Raw genomic sequence first — 16,205 nt, 5'->3', positions numbered from 1 at the left:
GTAGGATATTTGAGGAGGATTTTTGAGAGAATATAGACCACCATATTTTATTTGCTGATATCAACTCGCAAACAAACATTTTGAAATGAAATTTGAAATTCATTTTGAATTTAGAGAAAGTTTGAGAAAATTTCAGGATTTGAATTTTTGGGATGCTACATAGACCGAGCAATCCGGTGAGCCATTCTCAAATTCCTCGCGCTCACATCTTCCTTGATCTCTAGTGAAGCTCCCTGACCCATTTAATTGATCTATCGCGCCCTGGTTAGGCCGGACTCCTCGCCGCCGACGAGCTCCCCCGCCTACGCGCGTGGACCGACCTCCTCCGACCACCATCGCCGGCGACCCGCACCTCGACGTGATCGCCAGAGACTTCCGGACCTCACCCAACCCCTCACCGGAGCAACCCCGCCGCCGGTAAGCCCCTCCGCCCTTTTCTTCTGCCGCGGTCACTGTTCCATTAGGGGAAGGATCGCGAGTTCGATTTCGGGAAACCCTAGGGGGTTTTTCTGCAAAGTCATAGACTCAGATGAATAGTGAATCGAGGACCTGTCTGTAATGCGTTTAAAACCTTTCGCCAGGGACCCCAGTGCAAAACCGTATTTTCTTTTAACCATTCCTAAATAATCTTTTTAAATTCAGCAGAGAACTTAGAAAATTCATATCTAGAGTTATATTCAACCAAATTTAGACAAACCAATTTTGCTGGATTCAAAATATTATGGACTATCACCTAAAATACTGAACCCTATGCTTTCTGTCTTAAATTTTAGAGTTTGAAACTAATTAAGGAAAATGACCAAACCTCATCAAAATAAGAAAAATTAGTTATGCTTCTATGCTGAACCTAAGAAAATTTGCAAAAGTGTAAAACCCACTTATGCACTGTTTAAAAATAGTAAGCACCCCAGTATTAAAGATTTAAACAAAATTACTTATTAAAAGCCACATTTGCTCAAAACTTAGGAAAATGAGAAAGGCACTGGAAAATAATGAACAGTGAATGCAATTATTTTTCCTAGTCCACTTAAGTAATGGAGAACCTAGAAAAAATAAAGTGAACCCTAGTCCAGAACAAATTCAAAGTGAAATGTTTTATTAAGCACTAAACAAACTAGAAAAACAATTATTAGAATTATGAAAACAATTTCAAAATTGATAATAAAAATTCAGTGGACTTGTAACCACTAAGATACCACTACAAAAATGATAAACACCCCAGCCCATCATTTTGAGTAGGGTAAACAAATATAACTTGATATTGAGCCATATTTCAATTAAATCATGAGCAAACTAAAAAGAGTAAAATAATGGGCAAATAAATTTTTTCCAAATTAATAATGAGATAGGCCACCAGAGAAAAATGCAAAACCCAATTAAAAGCTGCAAAATAATACCCATTGACAATACTTCATGAAAAATGCCATTTAATTCAAATAATTCCTACCACCCTTCCCTTAAGTAAAAAGTGGCCAAATTTCAGAATGATTGCTCTTGCACAAAGAAGAAGATAGGAAAAATTAGAAATATGTTGTTTGATATTTTTCAAGTATAATGGTAGTAGAAAGCACCCCTTTGGCTAGAAACTTTAGAAAATCATAGCAAAATAACTAATAAGTATTAGTGGCTAGAAATTTGTACAAAGTCATGTTATAACATCTAAATGCCAGCAAAAATATGTCTTAGATAATAACTTACTATTAAAAAGGAGTTGTAGTTCAAAACACCCCCTCTGCCCTAACATTTGATAATTTTATACAGAGAGAACCCCTCACTGTTTAAGCCCTAAATTTTGAGACAGAGAACTATACACCAGTAAGAAGCCACTGTAATTTTTGCAGAATTTTTGGAATTTTATTAAGTTGTCTTGTAGTTCAAACCCACCTTAAAAGCATAAAAGAATTAGAAAGGAAGAGAGGCAAAAATAAATCTCACTCCAATAAGTTCAGCTAGAAATCTTAATAAACTCTCACTAAGACATCAAAAATAAATCAATGGAACACCAAAATGGACTTACCAATTAGCTTACTAAGCTTGACCCTAATTTGCTAAGTGTACCCCAAAACTCTTCAGTAGAGAGAATAAGCCCTACCTTATTAAATTGATCATTTTCCCCATCAAATCTTAATTGTAATTACATGCCATACCATGCATATATCTTACTGATTGCATTCATTAGATTGCAATCTCGCTGACGGAGAGTACGTGCTCATCCCTGAGCAAGGAGCTGTCCATGAGGAAGACCAGGAGCAAGCTCCCGAGACTGCCATCGAGGATCTCCCCGCAGCCCCGGCTATTGAAGGCAAGCCCCGGTTTTATGTATAACCGTATCTATATATGCTACTTTACTAAACTTAATGATTGTAGGATTGTACTGTGCACTTAAGTGTAGGAGTTGCTTGAAACCTCTAGTTGCATGAACTTAAGATTCCTTTTTGAGATGGATACTAGTATGCTAGGTCGAGTAGCTACTTTGCTAATTAGGATCTCGGTAGAAGTCGAGTGATTTTTCTAGTACTCGCGCGAGGTCAGGAATTGATTGTATTCATCTTGATAACAGAATCTATGTTGGTCTATAGACTTGGATACAGGGAGGGTGCCTTGTCCATAAGATGGGAAAAGGAATTAAGGATTAATGTGTGGATACCTGAGTCAAGCTTTTGAACGTACTAAACACATGTCGGGAAATATGGTAACCGGTAAACTTAGTACCTGAGTGAAGCCGGGCGTGGACTTTACCCCTCACGTGACCTGAGACTGGCTCTCCCATGCTAGCTATGGTGGGTATAAGTGCGGTCACTGCACGGCGGCAGCCGGGGTCAGTGGAGCATTGTATGCCAAGGCGATGAGGCCTGGCCGCGAACGGGGAATCGATGGGGACGATTGACGTGTGTGGGGACGGAGTGCCCTGACATGTCGTGTGTTTAGGTTTACCTTGCAAGGATAAAACTCGATTCGAATCGTCTGCTTCTTGTAGCTAATGAGACTGCTTGACCCCTTGTACTACATTGAGTAAGAAGTGAAATGAGGTTTACTTGAGATAACTTGTTGATTGTACTAAATGCTTAATACCATGTATGCTTAGAAGGAGCAAACTTAGTTAAGATAATGATACTCGAAAATTGAAAAGCTAAAATTTGATTTTAGATACAGCTAGTGCTTTTGGCAAACCAAACCCCTCAGCCAAACAGCTGCATGGTCTAGAGGTAGAGGAGTAGACTCCTCGCACCGGGTAAGTCTAGCTGAGTATTAGTATACTTAGCCTTGCTTGTGGCATAATTTTTGCAGGTACGCTTCAGGATATGGTTGATGGTGTGACTTGGCCTACCACCCTGCCACCGGGTTGGACGGTCGAGTGGGATGCTGCTCCGACAGGAGAGGAGCAGGAGGAGTAGTGGGCTAGGCCTTGTCTAATTCCTCGCTATCGACGATATCGATTATCCGCTGCATTTTATTTTGTGAACTTATATCAGCTACTTGAAAAACTCCGATTTATGTAATAACTCCAGTACTTTAGTTTGAGGTTTTTCCTGTTTTATTGTATTTCTTCTGTGACTCACCTTCGAGTGAGTTTGTGGTATTTGATCCTGGTTAAGTGGCTTTATCAGACTAGATCTGAGGGACTGACGGGTTATTCCGATTTAAGTGTGTTACGGCCCCTGAGGCGTGACTTAGGCACATAAGCTGGAATAATTCGGGCAGTTCTGCCACAGCTGGTATTAGAGCAAATACCACCATAGAGAAAGACAATAAACCATGAATACCAATTTTCAAAATCTAAAACTTGCTTAGAAACTAGTGTGAATCGTCAGGACTAGACCGCTAGACCTAGGATGAAAGGCCTTAGGAATAGAGGGAGAAATATGTGGCTAATTAAGTAGGACCTGTGGGCCAGTATTTAGATTTTTAAAGGATGCCCTAAGAGCACCATTTTATTCGGAGAGGAGTCATTATTCTCAGCATGCATGCATTATAAAAACTAAAAGGGATTAGACACTAAAGAAGTAAAAATTTGAGCTAACCCGCTTCCTTTTAAACCACCCAAGGTCTTTTATTTTTTTTCTCTTCCACCATAATCTTTACATCTGATACCCTTCCGTAGATGACTGAAAGGGAAATATGCCCTTGGCCAATTTCTATAAGTATTTTGGTGATTAGAAGCCCAACACATATTCTTTAAGTCCTAATGTGCCAAAGGTTGAAAAGTACAAATTAAGGCATGAGGTATTTTTCTAGACTTAGTACATTTGTTTTTGAATACTAATGAGGTTATCTAAGTGCTAGAAACAGTGCTAAGAAGAAGAGAATCGAATTGCAAAAGACTTGGCTGTGTGCAGCAAAATTCCAGTTCGGCCTGGCACACCGGATTGTCCGGTGGTGCACCGGACAGTGTCCGGTGCGCCAGGTTGGTCTGCGTGAACTCGCCGCTCTCGGGATTCGACGACGGCGTACGGCTTTAATTCACCTGACTGTCCGATGGTGCACCGGACTATCTGGTGAGCCAACGATCGCTAGCGCCAACGGTCGGCCACGCAATCTTCGCGCAACACGTGGACTGCTCCAACGGTCAGCTGGTGTACCGGACTGTCCGGTGCGCCAATCAGCCCAGAGGAGCAATGGTCGGATATGCCAAATATGGAAGGAGATCACGCACCGGACCGTCTACAGGACCTGTCCGGTGGCGCACCGGACTGTCCGGTGCGCCACTCGACAAAAGGCAGGAATTGCCTTCCAAGTTGGCCTCCAACGGCTCCTAGCTGCCTTGGGGCTATAAAAGGGACCCCTAGGCACATGGAGGAGCTATCTAAGCATTCACTAAGCATTCTAAGACTCCCACACTTCGCCTCCGCGCATTTGATCGATTGTGTTAGTGATTTGAGCTCCGTTCGAGTTGTGAACTCTGTGTGCTACGTTTTGAGCTCAAGTCTTGGCTTGTGTGCGTGTGTGTGCTGCGGATTTGTGTGTTGTTTGTGTTGCTCTCCTAGCCTTACTCTTGTTCCTTCTTTGTGATCTTTGTTGTAAGGGCAAGACTCCAACTTTTGGAGATTCCTCGCAAACGGGAGAAAGACTATAAGGAAGAAAGTCGTGTTATTCAAGTTGATCATTGGATCACTTGAAAGGGGTTGAGTGCAACCCTAGTCCATTGGGACGCCACAACATGAAAGTAGGCAAGTGTTACTTGGCCGAACCACGAGATAAAATCACGTGTCTCTTGTGATTGCTTTCTCTGTGATTGTTTTGTTCACAAGAACTCGCCTCAAAACTACTTAGTCGCACTAACACTTCTATAACTAAGTTTTGTTGCTATTTAGTGTTTAATTTTACAGGATCACCTATTCACCCCCCTGTAGGTGCTCTCAATTGGTATCGGAGCTGTACTCTTCATCTAAGAGACTAACCGCCCGAAGAGATGGATCCTAAGGGAAAGGGGATGGTGGTCAACGACAAGGAAAAGGAGTTCGTCTTCAACGAGCCAAGAGATGACAAGCCTACCAACTCAGGCTCGAGTCACAAGAAAAGAGACGGGAAGAAGAAGAGGCGCATCGAGAAGATCATCTACTACGACAGCGATGCCTTGTCTTCTTCACCACACGACGACGACGATGAATCCTCGTCAAAGAAGAAAACGGTTAATCAAAACTATTCATTTGATTATTCCCGTATTCCGTACAATTCTAATGCTCATTTGCTATCAATTCCACTTGGGAAACCCCCCACTTTGATGGAGAAGACTATTCTTTCTAGAGTCATAAAATGCGTAGTCATTTATTTTCTCTCCATCCTAGCATCTGGGAAATTGTTGAAAACGGAATGCACTTTGATAGTACTGACAATGCCATTTTTATAAATGAGCAAATTCATAAGAATGCCCAAGCTACTACTGTGTTGCTAGCATCTCTTTGCAGGGACGAGTACAATAAGGTGAGTGGCTTGGACAATGCCAAGCAAATCTGGGACCCCTCAAGATATCTCATGAGGGAAACGATGCCACCATGATCACCAAAATGGAGTTGGTGGAAGGCGGGCTAGGAAGATTTGCGATGATCAGGGGAGAGGAGCCAACACAAACCTACAACAGGCTCAAGACCCTGGTCAACAAGATTCGAAGCTATGGAAGCACAAGATGGACAGACCATGACGTCTTCAGACTCATGCTAAGGTCATTTACTATAATTGACCCTGAAAGTCGCCTAGAGGGGGGGTGAATAGGGCGAATCTGAAATTTACAAACTTAATCACAACTACAAGCCGGGTTAGCATTAGAAATAAGAACGAGTCCGAGAGAGAGGGTGTAAAACAAATCGCGGGCAAATAAAGAGTGTGACCTAAGGATTTGTTTTACCGAGGTTCGGTTCTTGCAAACCTACTCCCCGTTGAGGTGGTCACAAAGACCGGGTCTCTTTCAACCCTTTCCCTCTCTCAAACGGTCCCTCGGACCGAGTGAGCTTCTCTTCTCAATCAAACGGGAACCAAACTTCCCGCAAGGACCACCACAGAATTGGTGTCTCTTGCCTTGATTACAATTGAGATGATCGCAAGAAGGAATGAGAAAAAGAAGCAATCCAAGCGCAAGAGCTCAAATGAACACAACAAATCTCTCTCACTAATCACTAAAGCTTTGTGTGGAGTTGGGAGAGGATTTGATCTCTTTGGTGTGTCTTGTATTGAATGCTAGCTCTTGTAAGGTGTAGAAGAGTGGAAAACTTGGATGACTTGAATGTGGGGGTGGTTGGGGTATTTATAGCCCCAACCACCAAACTTGACCGTTGGTGGAGGCTGCTGTCGACGGGCGCACCGGACAGTCCGGTGCGCCACCGGACACTATCCGGTGCGCCAGCCACGTCACCTGGCCGTTGGGTTCCGACCGTTGGAGTTCTGACTTGTGGGCCCACCTGGCTGTCCGGTGGTGCACCGGACAGGCCCTGTAGGCTGTCCAGTGTGCCACCCGCGCGTGCTCTGCTCCTCTGCGCGCGCAGGCGCGCATTTAATGCCTTGCAGTCGACCGTTGCGCGCGAAGTAGCCGTTGCTCCGCTGGCTCACCGGATAGTCTGGTGAATTTTAGCGGAGCGGATTCCCGAAGCTGGCGAGTTCAGAGTTGCTCTCCCTTGGGGCACCGGACACTGTCCGGTGATGCACCGGACAGTCCGGCGAATTATAGAGGAGCGCCTCTGAGAATTCCCGAAGGTGAGAAGTTCAGCTTGGAGTCCCCTGGTGCACCGGACACTGTCCGGTGGCACACCGGACAGTCCGGTGCGCCAGACCAGGGAGCACTTCGGTTGTCTCTTGCTCTCTTTGTTTGAACCCTTTCTTAGTCTTTTTATTGGCTTATTGTGAACCTTTGGCACCTGTAGAACTTATAGACTAGAGCAAACCAGTTAGTCCAATTATTTGTGTTGGGCAATTCAACCACCAAAATCAATTAGGAAATAGGTGTAAGCCTAATTCCCTTTCAATCTCCCCCTTTTTGGTGATTGATGCCAACACAAACCAAAGCAAATATAGAAGTGCATAATTGAACTAGTTTGCATAATTGTAAGTGCAAAAGGTTACTTAGAATTGAGCCAATATAAATTCTCATAAGATATGCATGGATTGTTTCTTTATTTTCAACATTTTGGACCACGCTTGCACCACATGTTTTGTTTTTGCAAATTCTTTTGTAAATTCTTTTCAAAATTCTTTTGCAAATAGTCAAAGGTAAATGAATAAGATTTTGAGAAGCATTTTCAAGATTTGAAATTTTCTCCCCCTGTTTCAAATGCTTTTCCTTTGACTTAAACAAAACTCCCCCTTAATGAAATCCTCCTCTTAGTGTTCAAGAGGGTTTTGATGTTAATTTTGAAGAGGGTATACCAATTTGAAATTATATCACAAATAAGATACTAATTTGAAAATACTTCTTTGAAACCAAACTAAAAATTTTGAAATTGGTGGTGGTGTGGTGGTGCGGTCCTTTGGCTTTGGGCTAACATTCTCTCCCCCTTTGGCATGAATCGCCAAAAACGGAGACATTATAGCCCTTGGAAACTACTTTCTCCCCCTTTGGCAAACAAAATATGAGTGAAGATTATACCAAAGTTGGAGAATTGTTTGGAGCGACGGCGAAGGATGAGTCGATGGAGTGGAGTGGAAGCCTTTGTCTTTGCCGAAGACTCCAATTCCCTTTCAATATACCTATGACTTGGTTTGAAATTTACTTGAAAACACATTAGTCATAGCATATAAAAGAGACATGATCAAAGGTATATTAATGAGCTATGTGTGCAAGACATCAAAAGAAATTCCTAGAATCAAGAATATCTAGCTCATGCCTATGTTTGTTAAAAGTTTGTTCATCTAGTGGCTTGGTAAAGATATCGGCTAATTGTTCCTTGGTGTTAATATATGCAATCTCGATATCTCCCTTTTGTTGGTGATCCCTTAGAAAATGATACCGAATGGCTATGTATTTAGTGCGGCTATGCTCAACGGGATTATCCGCCATGCGGATTGCACTCTCATTATCACATAGAAGAGGAACTTTGGTTAATTTGTAACCATAGTCCCTAAGGGTTTGCCTCATCCAAAGTAATTGCGCGCAACAATGGCCTGCGGCAATATACTCGGCTTCGGCGGTAGAAAGAGCTACGGAATTTTGCTTCTTTGAAGCCCAAGACACCAAGGATCTTCCCAAGAACTGGCAAGTCTCCGATGTGCTCTTTCTATTAATCTTACACCCCGCCCAATCGGCATCCGAATAACCAATTAAATCAAATGTGGATCCCCGAGGGTACCAAAGCCCAAACTTAGGAGTATAAGCCAAATATCTCAAGATTCGTTTTACGGCTGTAAGGTGAGCTTCCTTAGGGTCGGCTTGGAATCTTGCACACATGCATATGGAAAGCATTATATCCGGCCGTGAAGCACATAAATAGAGTAAAGAACCTATCATCGACCGGCATACCTTTTGATCGACGGATTTACCTCCTGTGTCGAGGTCGAGATGCCCATTGGTTCCCATGGGTGTCTTGATGGGCTTGGCATCCTTCATTCCAAACTTGTTTAGAATGTCTTGAATGTACTTTGTTTGGCTAATGAAGGTGCCCTCTTGGAGTTGTTTTACATGAAATCCTAAGAAGTACTTTAACTCCCCCATCATCGACATCTCGAATTTTTGTGTCATGATCCTACTAAATTCCTCACATGTAGATTCGTTAGTAGACCCAAATATGATATCATCAACATAAATTTGGCATACAAACAAATCATCGTCAAGGGCTTTAGTAAATAAAGTAGGATCGACTTTTCCGACTTTGAAGCCATTAGTGATAAGAAAATCTCTTAGGCATTCATACCATGCTCTTGGGGCTTGCTTGAGCCCATAAAGCGCCTTAGAGAGTTTGTATACGTGATTAGGGTACTCACTATCTTCAAAGCCGGGAGGTTGCTCAACATAGACCTCTTCCTTGATTGGTCCATTGAGGAAGGCACTCTTCACGTCCATTTGGTAAAGCTTGAAGCCATGGTAAGTAGCATAGGCTAATAATATACGAATTGACTCAAGCCTACCAACGGGTGCATAGGTTTCACCGAAGTCCAAACCTTCGACTTGGGAATATCCCTTGGCCACCAATCGAGCTTTGTTCCTTGTCACCACACCATGCTCATCTTGCTTGTTGCGGAAGACCCACTTGGTTCCTACAACATTTTGGTTAGGACGTGGAACTAAATGCCATACCTCGTTTCTAGTGAAGTTGTTGAGCTCTTATTGCATCGCCACTACCCAATCCGAATCTTGTAGTGCTTCCTCTACCCTGTGTGGCTCAATAGAGGAAACAAAAGAGTAATGCTCACAAAAATGTGCAACACGAGATCTAGTGGTTACCCCCTTATGAATGTCGCCGAGGATGGTGTCGACGGGGTGATCTCGTTGGATTGCTTGGTGGACTCTTGGGTGTGGCGGTTTTGGTTCTTCATCCTCCTTGTCTTGATCATTTGCATCTCCCCCTTGATCATTGCCGTCATCTTGAGGTGGCTCATCTTTTTGATCTTCTCCTTCATCAACTTGAGCCTCATCCTCATTTTGAGTTGGTGGAGATGCTTGCGTGGAGGAGGATGGTTGATCTTGTGCATTTGGAGACTCTTCGGATTCCTTAGGACACACATCCCCAATGGACATGTTTCTTAGCACAATGCACGGAGCCTCTTCATCACCTATCTCATCAAGATCAACTTGCTCTACTTGAGTGCCGTTAGTCTCATCAAACACAACGTCACAAGAAACTTCAACTAGTCCTGAGGACCTGTTAAAGACTCTATATGCCCTTGTGTTTGAATCGTATCCTAGTAAAAAGCCTTCTACAGTCTTAGGAGCAAATTTAGATTTTCTACCTCTTTTAACAAGAATAAAGCATTTGCTACCAAAGACTCTAAAATATGAAATATTGGGCTTTTTACCGGTTAGGAGTTCATACGATGTCTTCTTGAGGATTCGGTGTAGATACAATCGGTTGATGGCGTAGCAGGCGATGTTGACCGCCTCGGCCCAAAACCGATCCGAAGTCTTGTACTCATCAAGCATGGTCCTTGCCATATCCAATAGAGTTCTATTCTTCATCTCCACTACACCATTTTGTTGTGGGGTGTATGGAGAAGAGAACTCATGCTTGATGCCCTCCTCCTCAAGGAAGCCTTCGATTTGAGAGTTCTTGAACTCCGTCCCGTTGTCGCTTCTTATTTTTTTGATCCTTAAGCTAAACTTGTTTTGAGCTCGTCTCAAGAATCCCTTTAAGGTCTCTTGGGTATGAGATTTTTCCTGCAAAAAGAACACCCAAGTGAAGCGAGAATAATCATCCACAATAACTAGACAATACTTACTCCCGCCGATGCTTATGTAAGCTATCGGGCCGAATAGGTCCATGTGTAGGAGCTCGAGTGGCCTGTTAGTCGTCATGATGTTCTTATGTGGATGATGAGCACCAACTTGCTTCCCTGCCTGACATGCGCTACAAACCCTGTCTTTCTCAAAATGAACATTTGTTAGTCCCAAAATGTGTTCTCCCTTTAGAAGTTTGTGAAGATTCTTCATTCCAACATGTGCTAGTCGGCGATGCCAGAGCCAGCCCATGTTAGTCTTAGCAATTAAGCAAGTATCGAGTTCAGCTCTATCAAAATCTACTAAGTATAGCTGACCCTCTAACACTCCCTTAAATGCTATTGAATCATCACTCCTTCTAAAGACAGTAACACCTACATCTGTGAAAAGACAGTTGTAGCCCCTTTTGCATAATTGAGATACGGAAAGCAAATTGTAATCTAAAGAATCTACAAGAAAAACATTGGAAATGGAGTGGTCAGATGATATAGCAATTTTACCCAATCCTTTGACCAAACCTTGATTTCCATCCCCGAATGTGATAGCTCGTTGGGGATCTTGGTTTTTCTCGTAGGAGGAGAACATCTTCTTCTCCCCAGTCATGTGGTTTGTGCACCCGCTATCGATGATCCAACTTGAGCCCTCGGATGCATAAACCTACAAAACAAGTTTAGTTCTTGACTTTAGGTACCCAAATGGTTTTGGGTCCTTTGGCATTAGATACAAGAACTTTAGGTACCCAAACACAAGTCTTTGATCCCTTGTGTTTGCCCCCAATATACTTGGCAACTATCTTGCCGGATTTGTTAGTTAAAACATAAGAGGCATCAAAGGTCTTAAATGAAATGTTAGAATCATTTGATGCCTTAGGAGTTTTCTTTTTAGGCAATTTTGCATGGGTTGATTGCCTAGAGCTAGATGTCTCACCGTCATACATAAAAGCATGATTAGGGCCAAAGTGAGACTTCCTAGAGTGAATTCTCCTAATTTTGCTCTTGGGATAACCGGCAGGGTACAAAATGTAACCCTCGTTATCCTGAGGCATGGGAGCCTTGCCCTTAACAAAATTGGACAATCTTTTAGGAGGGGCATTAAGTTTGACATTGTCCTCCTTTTAGAAGCCAATGACATCCTTGATGCCAGGGCGTCTCCCACTATAGAGCATGCTTCTAGCAAATTTAAATTTCTCATTTTCTAAGTCATGCTCGACAATTTTAGCATCTAATTTAGCTATATGATCATTTTGTTGTTTAATTAAAGTCATATGATCATGAATAGCATCAATGTTAATGTCTCTACATCTAGTACAAATGGAAGTATGCTCAACGGTAGATGTAGAGGGTTTGCAAGATTTTAATTCTACAACCTTAGCATGTAATATATCATTTTCACTTCTAAGGTTAGAAATAGTAACATTGCAAACATCAAAATCTTTAGCTTTAGCAATTAATTTTTCATTTTCGATCCTAAGGCTAGCAAGAGAGATGTTTAATTCTTCAATCTTAGCAAGCAAATCAACATTATCATTTCTAAGATTGGGAATTGAAACATCACAAGCATTTGAATCAACCTTAGTAATTAAATTTGCATTATCATTTCTAAGGTTGGTAATAACATCATGGCAAGTGCTTAGCTCACTAGATAGTTTTTCACATTTTTCTACTTCTAGAGCGTAAGCATTTTTAACCTTAACATGCTTTTTATTCTCCTTAATTAGGAAGTCCTCTTGGGTGTCCAAGAGATCATCCTTCTCATGAATAGCACTAATCAATTCGTTTAATTTTTCTTTTTGTTGCATGTTTAGGTTGGCAAAAAGGATGCACAAGTTATTCTCCTCATAACTAGCATTATCCTCATCACTAGATGTTTCATATTTAGTGGAGGATCTTGATTTTACCTTCTTCCTTTTGCCGTCCTTTGCCATGAGGCACTTGTGGCCGACGTTGGGGAAGAGAAGACCCTTGGTGACGGCGATGTTTGCAGCGTCCTCGTCGGAGGAGGAGTCGGTGGAGCTCTCTTCGGAGTCCCACTCCCGGCAAACATGGGCATCGCCGCCCTTCTTCTTGTAATATCTCTTCTTCTCCTTTCTTCTCCACTTCTTGTCGTCGCCCCTGTCACTATCACTAGATAATGGACATTTTGCAATAAAATGACCGGGCTTACCACATTTGTAGCATACTTTCTTGGAGCGGGGCTTGTAATCCTTCCCCCTCCTTTGCTTGAGGATTTGGCGGAAGCTCTTGATGATGAGCGCCATTTCCTCGTTGTCGAGCTTGGAGGCACCGATGGGTGTTCTACTTGATGTAGATTCCTCCTTCTTTTCCTCCGTCGCATTGAATGCGACCGGTTGTGCTTCGGACGTGGAGGGGCCATCAAGCTCGTTGATTTTCTTTGAGCCTTTGATCATCAATTCAAAGCTCACAAAGTTTCCTATTACTTCCTCGGGAGACATTAGTGTATATCTAGGATTACCACGAATTAATTGAACTTGAGTAGGGTTAAGGAAAACAAGTGATCTAAGAATAACCTTAACCATTTCGTGGTCATCACATTTTTTGCTCCCGAGGTTGCGCACTTGGTTCACCAAGGTTTTGAGCCGGTTGTACATGTCTTGTGGCTCCTCCCCTTGGCGAAGTCGGAAGCAACCGAGCTCCCCCTCGATCGTCTCCCGCTTGATGGTCTTGGTCACCTCGTCTCCTTCGTGCGCGGTCTTTAGCACGTCCCAAATCTCCTTTGCGCTCTTCAACCCTTGCACCTTATTATACTCCTCTCGACTTAGAGAGGCGAGGAGTATAGTGGTGGCTTGGGAGTTGAAGTGCACAATTTGAGCCACTTCATCCTCATCATAGTCTTCATCCCCTACGAATGGTACCTGTACACCAAACTCAACAACATCCCATATACTTTTGTGGAGTGAGGTTAGGTGATATCACATCATATCACTCCACCTAGCATAATCTTCACCATCAAACATTGGTGGTTTGCCTAATGGGACGGAAAGTAAAGGCGTATGTTTAGGAATGCGAGGATAGCGTAGGGGGATCTTACTAAACTTCTTGTGCTCATGGCGCTTAGAAGTTACGGACGGCGTGTCCGAGCCGAAGGTGGATGGCGACGAGGTGTCGGTCTCGTAGTAGACCACCTTCCTCATCTTCTTCTTCTTGTCACCGCTCCGACGCGACTTGTGTGAAGGGGATTCCTTTTCCTTCCCCTTCCCTTTGTTGTAGGACTCTCCCGATGGAGCCTCCCCGTGGCTTATAATGGGCTTCTCGCCGGTCCCCATCTCTTTCTTGGCGTGATCTCCCGACATCACTTCGAGCGGTTAGGCTCTAATGAAGCACCAGACTCCGATACCAATTGAAAGTCGCCTAGAGGGGGTGTGAATAGGGTGAATCTGAAATTTACAAACTTAATCACAACTACAAGCCGGGTTAGTGTTAGAAATAAGAACGAGTCCGAGAGAGAGGGTGTAAAACAAATCGCGGGCAAATAAAGAGTGTGACACAAGGATTTGTTTTACCGAGGTTCGGTTCTTGCAAACCTACTCCCCGTTGAGGTGGTCACAAAGACCGGGTCTCTTTCAACCCTTTCCCTCTCTCAAACGGTCCCTCGGACCGAGTGAGCTTCTCTTCTCAATCAAACGGGAACCAAACTTCCCGCAAGGACCACCACACAATTGGTGTCTCTTGCCTTGATTACAATTGAGATGATCGCAAGAAAGAATGAGAAAAAGAAGCAATCCAAGCGCAAGAGCTCAAATGAACACAACAAATCTCTCTCACTAATCACTAAAGCTTTGTGTGGAGTTGGGAGAGGATTTGATCTCTTTGGTGTGTCTTGTATTGAATGCTAGCTCTTGTAAGGTGTAGAAGAGCGGAAAACTTGGATGACTTGAATGTGGGGGTGGTTGGGGTATTTATAGCCCCAACCACCAAACTTGACCGTTGGTGGAGGCTGCTGTCGACGGGCGCACCGGACACTGTCCGGTGCACCAGCCACGTCACCTGGCCGTTGGGTTCCAACCGTTGGAGTTCTGACTTGTGGGCCCGCCTGGCTGTCCGGTGTGCCACCCGCGCGTGCTCTGCTCCTCTGCGCGCGCAGGCGCGCATTTAATGTGTTGCAGTCGACCGTTGCGTGTGAAGTAGCCGTTGCTCCGCTGGCTCACCGGACAGTCCGGTGAATTTTAGCGAAGCGGATTCCCGAATCTGGCTAGTTCAGAGTTGCTCTCCCTTGGGGCACCGGACACTGTCCGGTGATGCACCGGACAGTCCGATGAATTATAGCGGAGCGCCTCTGAGAATTCCCGAAGGTGAGAAGTTCAGCTTGGAGTCCCCTGGTGCACCGAACACTGTCCGATGGCACACCGGACAGTCCGGTGCGCCAGACCAGGGAGCACTTCGGTTGTCTCTTGCTCTCTTTGTTTGAACCCTTTCTTAGTCTTTTTATTGGCTTATTGTGAACCTTTGGCACCTGTAGAACTTATAGACTAGAGCAAACCAGTTAGTCCAATTATTTGTGTTGGGCAATTCAACCACCAAAATCAATTAGGAAATAGGTGTAAGCCTAATTCCCTTTCAGACCCCCTATCTTGTAAATCTTATTCGTGAAAATCCCAGGTACACCAAAATGACGCTCGAAGAGATCCTCGGAAAATTCGTGAGCGGGCGCATGATGGTAAAGGAGGCTCGATACGTGGATGATACACTCAACGGTCCACTACCCGTCTATGAGCCACAACTCGTTGCTCTCAAAGCAACCAGCAGCAGGGAGGCACTACCAAGCAATGTCACACCCGTCTCCAAGGGCAGAGCCGGGTGCATCCCATATGTGTGCCAGGATCTATTTCCACACATATGTTGACGTCACAAGTGTAATATATCAAAAGAACAATGCATAAAAGCGTAAATAACGATTATATTAACATATTACACTTCGAACAGACATAATGTCTTAACCTTTATTCATCAAAGTACAGCGAAACATGGACATCCATCCACAGGAAGATGACCGGGGGTATCACTAGACTAGCATCCATGGAGTTTAGCATCATATCTTCATCTGCAACTTCTGATCAAAATTAATCAAGGGAGAGCTCACTTATGGTCGGGGCTCAGCAAGTGGGGGAAAACTAATGCAGGTTTAACAAGGTGAGGCTAAGGTTGAGCAGTAAGCATTTTAGTTGGTAAACATTTTATTAACAACATTTATCTTACTAATAAGTGTGAATCCCAAGTATTCCCATTAAATAAAGGTACAAGAGTATATCAAAAACACTTAAGTGAAACCACTTAAGCAAACCATTGGCAGATCATCGGATCTCGATTTATTTTCATCTTCAAGTTCAATTATC

This window comes from Zea mays, chromosome 3 (assembly GCF_902167145.1).
Source record: "Zea mays cultivar B73 chromosome 3, Zm-B73-REFERENCE-NAM-5.0, whole genome shotgun sequence".
NCBI lineage: Eukaryota > Viridiplantae > Streptophyta > Magnoliopsida > Poales > Poaceae > Zea > Zea mays.
This window is presented reverse-complemented; position numbering follows the sequence as displayed.